Source organism: Pteropus medius, unplaced genomic scaffold (genome assembly GCF_902729225.1).
Source record: "Pteropus medius unplaced genomic scaffold, Ma_sr-lr_union100, whole genome shotgun sequence".
NCBI classification, from domain to species: Eukaryota; Metazoa; Chordata; class Mammalia; order Chiroptera; family Pteropodidae; genus Pteropus; species Pteropus medius.
This window is the reverse complement of record NW_024344253.1, coordinates 7,775,759-7,782,457: the sequence shown is the minus strand read 5'-3', so window position 1 is coordinate 7,782,457 and position 6,699 is coordinate 7,775,759.

The following is a 6,699-nucleotide window of genomic DNA, read 5'->3' as shown; positions in this document are numbered from 1 at the left end:
AATTTCATTAGCCCAGTGCCACAGTCATCCCTAATTCTCATTCTTATCTTGGATCCTGCTCAGCTATGCTATCCAATCAAACATATGAACAATGAGCATCAGATGAAAAGATGACCCAAATACTTGCCAGGACTATAAAATTCCTGAAACTTACTGCCACTTTATAAAAGTTAAAAATACAAACTTTCTCCCATTATCAATTCAATCTGTTGCTCCCACAGAGAAATTTCAGTCCAAAATTCTGCCTCTCCTTTCACTGACTTAGTTCCAAGCAGAAGAGATGGTATTTGGGCCTTCAGGTGTAATTTGGGACCCTTTGTCAGCAGCTGCACCCTGGGCTATCTGCCAATATAATTATAGTCGAGACTTAGCACCTCCAAAATTTGATTATTTCAACCCTAAGACAATCTTGTCTCTCTTTTCTAAAATACCTAAGGGTAAACAGAACACATGAGAATATCACAGCACCAGCCTTCATCCCACAAAATCCAGAACCACAAACAAATTCCCAGTAATAATCTAAGTATCGATTTCCATCCAAGGAAAAGATAGCATTTCCCAGAGCCCAACATATTATGTTCCAGATGCTTATTGCTAGTGCCAGCTACAGACCATTGTAAAGATTCAGTGTTATCCAGTTCTTCAAGAAAACAAAAAAGGGAAAGACCTCTTTCTTCAGCTTTCATGATGCCAGTGAATTCGTACCCACTGTTAGAATTCAAGTCTTAGAAATTCAAGTTCAAGGAAGAGAGAAATCCTCCATCAGGACCTGAATTGTATCACGGTGTGCTCCTCACCATATTTTGCCTCCACAACTGAGCTTCTATGCACAATTAAAATGACATTTTAAAAATAAAGAATGAAGGGTGCTCTATTGCACTCATTGCTAATTCTGCTCTTGCCAAGGGTAATCAACAGTGAAAAGATAAAACCATCAGTATTTGAATTTAAATGTTAAAATAATAATAAAGCCTATGGTCTCCCTAAGGTTAGTTTATAATAAAAATAACTTCTTGATCCTGGAAAACTTATCTGGTTTCTTTCCTCCTTTCATTCTCCACTTAATGGCTGAAGTTATTATTTCCATGGTGGTCTCCAAACCACGCTTGGTTTCTATGTAGATTGGCATGTCACCTCCAACAATTTCACCAGCTGCCTTTCCTCTCAAGAGAATGTGATTAAAATATTAATCCAGCTTCTGGACTAGCCTAGCAATAGTTATATAAATCAATCTCCACACAGCACTTTACTTGCTCTTAAAAATGCAGCATGTCTTCCCTTTATTTGTTATGCCTCCGCAGGACAGTTGGAGGTTCTAGAAAAGCAGATATAAAGCTTTTACCTCTCTGCCCCTCTACCATTTGTTCACCCTGACTTCTCAATCCTGAACGTGAGAAATTGCAAGCCCAAGTTCAAAATGAAGGTTTCTTAGTGAGAAGAGATGAGCCAGAGGACAACCTTGGGAGTCTAAGTGGCACTGCCTTGGGGCCCGGAACTGCCTGGCATCGAACTGTGTGTGCTCAGTAAACTGACAGCCTCCTCAAGGTAGTGTTAATTCACCATCTGTCCTGCTGCCTGGAAACCATCCAGAACTGCAAATCCATCACTCAGCAGGCATTTACTAAAACCGCCTCTGGGCCTAGCACTGGGCTAAGTCCTGGCTTTGGAGGAGCTTACAATCTAATTACTATAATTAAAGACCAATTGAGTGTTAAACTACGTGACACTAAGTAGGAGTTTTGAAGAAAACATCATTGTGGGCTGGAGTAGTTGGAAAAGATTTCATGAAGATTGCAGGACTTTGAAGGGAAAAGCGAAACAATGCTTGAGATTTATGACGTTGATAAAACGTGCTTAGGACAAAAGGACGCTGTAGGCACCTCCGGCTTACCTGAGGAGGAGGAGGTCCACTGAGGAAGGCAGCTGCTGGGTTCCCCCTGGCACCCTGCCAGTGTTGCTCATCATGAGGAAAATGGGTTACCTCTCAGGTCAAGAAGAAATGTAATCTTTCCTGAAATTGTTTAGCATTTGAATCGGGATGGTGATGTCGCCAATATGAAGATCAAGCTGATATCCTTAACTTATTCGGGCCTCCTATACAGAAAGGTCATTGCGAGAAATGACTTTCTAGCAAGGCCAGTACAGGCTAGGTTACAAACGGGAAGCCGTTTTATGCGACATCAGGACTGCTGCTGGGCAATAGGGCCCTTTCTCCAGGGCACGAACAGCTGTGAAAGATCATTAGTAATACTTTCTAGGGTCAGGATTAGACCAATCACGCCGAATTCTGTGCCGTTAATTTAAGAGTCTTACTGTAGGTTTCAGTCTAAGTAAGTAATAGAAATAGCAATATTTTGTTTTATTAGTTTTCCTTCCTCGTTAACATCGCATTCATCTGTGTATTTTAACTGAGCACCTATTACACGACAAAAGTGTCTCTGGAGGAACAATCTAGAGATTCTCATGATTAATAACAGAACAGGTGGGCAGGGGCGAAAGCATTTTTCAATATGGCAAACTTGATTTTTCAAACGAAAAACCGTCAAGGCCCATTTTCTCCCTCATGTTTAGCTAAATGGCTGACCAAATCAACTAGTGTAGTGGGTTAATCTGAAATCTTGTCTCTAATTATTATGTAAAACTGAAACGCACCTCTATCTCCCTTTTGGCGGGGGGGAGTTTTTAATAGGAAGAACAGTCTTATTTCATTCCAAGCATCATTTGCAGATCAGGTTTTCATAAAGCAGACAGGGGCCTTGCTTAAACTCGTGTCTCTGCATAGTTCGTCTACACTTCAGCCTGAGAACTGACAGCAGGGCTTTTTGTGGGTCCTGGAAGGTCGATCCAGATTTAATGTTCGCTCTGTGCTGTGCTGTACGTAATCCGGTCCATTTCTCTTCATTTAAAGACTCTAATCTGGGACTGGAGTCCACCACTCGAGCCCACAGTTCTCAATTGTTTAAGACGATATCGGAAGTTCCCAGTTATGGGTATAGGCTGCAGGCTCAGAGAAGCTGCTTTCTTAGCTGCCATCGCCTGGGAGTTGAGTCTGCTGTGCAACACAATGTGGAGAACTATGGCCTTCGACACTAAACTGCCTGGGGCAGCCAGCATCGGTGTCACACAAACTGACTGCAACTGGTCAGTCTTGAGGACTACCCTGAAGGGCTCCCTTGCCAAGCAGGGTGGGTGCCATCATGCTGCCCTTTCTCGATGGAGAATGAGCCAAAACCTCTGACTGTATGGAGTGATGATTAAGACCCCTGGGGACAGTCTGCTGAATTCAAATCCTAGCTTCATATATTTTGCTCTTCACTGGGGCTATTCACAAATATTCCACTTCTCTTCCTCCTGAGGTAGATAGTGGATTACATTCCCTGCCACCTTGAAGGTGGGCATGGCCATGTGATGACTTTAATTCATATATGAGCAGATGTGTCACTTCTGGGCAAAAGTCAGTAAGCCCTCCTGATTCAAGAGTGGTCCATGATCCACCAGAATAAGAATCACCTGGAAGCTTGCTAGGACTGCAAAATCTCAAGCTCATCCCATACCTCCTGAATCATAATGTGCATTTAACAAGCTCCCCGGGCAATTCATATGCACATTTATGTTTGTGAAGCTCTGCTCTAGACATCGAGCATTATTTGCCATCTTCTCTTCTTCCTGCCAACATGATTGATGATGTTCCAGATGGTGGAGTTTAGCCTAAGACCCTGGCCTCTGCTGAGATAGACAAGTGAAGCCTGAGAGAAGTAAACCTTTGTTCTAAGCCACTAAAACATGAGGGTTGTTGCCTTGACATGACCTAGCCTATTCTGATACGATCGTTTAGTACTCTGGGCAAGTTATTTAACCTCCCTGTGCCTCAGTTTCCCTGATGTAAAATGGAAATAATGAGAGTACTGACTCATAGGCTTGTTATGAGGATTAATGAGGTAACATATGAAGAGAGCCTGGCACTTAGTAAGTTCTATGTAAATATTGACTTCTATTATTGACAAACTCCATCCCCACAGCTCAAATTCCAGTCTCCTTACCTCAGTGACTATAGAGTCAGAACTTTTGTCCTTGGCAATCCCCCACCCCAAACCACATATATCTCAGGAACGAGTATGAAATCACAAATCAGAAAGAGAATGAAAAATTACTCTACTCAGTAAGAAGTTGGAGATCTTAATTCTGATAGCTTGGACCCAGCATGCCTGGCCTGTGTCTTCACATAACTGTCATTCTCCTACTCTAATATTGCATATGCTGCACCTCTTACTTACCTTCCCAAATCTTACCTGCCTTTAAGGGCACAGATGGTGTCCCTTCTTCTCCAAGAAGTCTCCCTCAAATACTTCTTTACTATGCAATTTAGAATTTAGACATAATATCTGTCTATTATAAAGCTTTATCCTGAACTCGATTTTGGGTAAAAAAACACAAAATACCTAATAAATGTTCTTTGTCTTTTCTTCAAGCTCAGTGTATGTGATTCTAGCACCAAAGGGCTATCAACCTGTTGCAGAGAACGCTGAGGGAGGCGCAGTGATGGGGATGGTATGGAGAGCATTTCTGTTTAAGTCCTGGTTTTTGAAAGGGTCCAACAGATTTCTACCATGATAGTACTGTTCTCAAAGATGAGAAATACTTGTTAACATTTTTAATATATATGACTATAAATAAAATGCATTGTTATTCTAAAACCAAATAAAATGATAAATTATCTTTTCTCATTGCCACTCTCTTAAAGTGTATATAAGGAAACAAAACATTTTAAGCCGAGATAAATATTTTAGTGTCTTGGATCTCTCTTTTGGATTTATAAACCGACTTTAAAAAAAAAAAAAAGTCATGGTAGTGAAACAATTCACCACAGCTGCACAAGGAGCCACATCATTCAGTTACGAAGTCACAGAATTTGAATATGCACATTAGAGATCCAACCTCGACATTTTATATTCTCTAAGCCAAGGGGCAGCAAACCTTTTCTTAAGGGGCCAGACACTAAATATTTTAGGCTTTGAAGCCATAGGTCTGTGTCACCACCACTCAATTCTGCCACTATAGTACAGAGGCAGCCCCAGACATATGAAAACAAAACAAACACAAATGGGCACAGCTATTTCCCAATAAAACTTAATTTATGGACACTGAAATTTGAATTTCACATAATGTCCAAAGGTCACTAAATTTTTCTTTGATTTTTTTCAACCATTTAAAAATGTAAAGCCAACAGGACAAAGAGAAACTCATGGACATGGACAATAGACTAGTGGTTACCAGAGGGTAGGGGGAAGAGGGGATAGAGATGAAATAAAAGGGGTCAAATATGTGGTGACATTAAAGAATTAAAAATAAAATAAAATAAAATACAAAGAAAAGAAAAACGTAAAACCACCTTTAACTTATGAGCAGCACTAAAACAGGCAGCAGGCTGGGTTTGGCCCACGGGCCATACTTTACTTACCCCTGCTCTAGACTCCCAAGTTCATGCTTCTTCAACCACACCACAAAGTCTTTAGCCCAATATTCACTTAAAAATCAGGTATGAAATAATCCGATGAGCCTGTTTTTATTAACTCAACTTGAAAAAACATAAGATCCTAAAGATGTCAAACTTTCACCAAAGTTCTATCAGTCTTACCCATAAAAATAACGTCACCCATCACTCCTTTCCTCACCACATACAATTAACAATTACGGAGTAAGAAAATAGTTGGCAGTTTTCTTCACAGATGAAGTCAATGTACTCTCATCCTTTTGCCAAAAGGCAGGGAAACCAGTTCTTGATGCCTCTTCTCTCAGAGCTATTCAAGGCCAGTTGATGCAGAATGAGTGGGAAGGACAAGCTTTGGCTTCGACATGGATTTTCAACCGGGAACCTCACTACTTTAAAAAAAAATTTAATTACTTTTTTAAAAAAGAGCCTTGGCTTTTGCTATTTTTACTGATACTCATTTTAAAAGTAGCAATGCTTAAAACATTTTAAGTCTAGATGTCTCTATGGAAACCCAAGAGAACTATTTTATGGCCAAATGACTACATACCTAGTTATATATCCTATTGGATCACTATAAGCCATCTGCGATACCAGGAACATCTTAAGCCTATTTTTCCCAAATTCTATCTTGTCAGATATAATTAAGATGATATAATTACTAGTGTTGATGAGGAGATCAGGAGAGAAAGAGCTTATTTCTGAGGCTTCCTTTTAATTTTTATTAAAGCAGCCACATTTAAGATTTTCTTTTTATATTAGTTTCAGGTATACAGTACGATGGTCAGACTTATATATAGTTTATAATGTGATTACAGTTTATTTTATTAGCAAAAGAATTTTGTAAATTTTGGCAGGTATAATAAAAGAGGAAGAATGCAATAAAATAATTTAACAGTTGCTTTGAAATTTATATCAATAATCTTCCCAGCCTTTCCATCAATGTCAAATACATTTTCTCTTAAAAATGTAATCATTTCTCTACCAAAACTGCTTATTCACTGCAAGGAGGAAAGAAACAATAATTATATAATGCAGAAATCAAATAACGCCTTTATCACATGACTAAAGTCAACATCACCAGTGAGGGACAGATGGCTTTGGGGTACCTCCAGATGTGATACTCTGAGAACATATCACCTAGAATGCATAACCAGAATCTAATCATAAGAAAACACCATAATAAAAAAGAAAAGGTTGGGGGAGGGGCG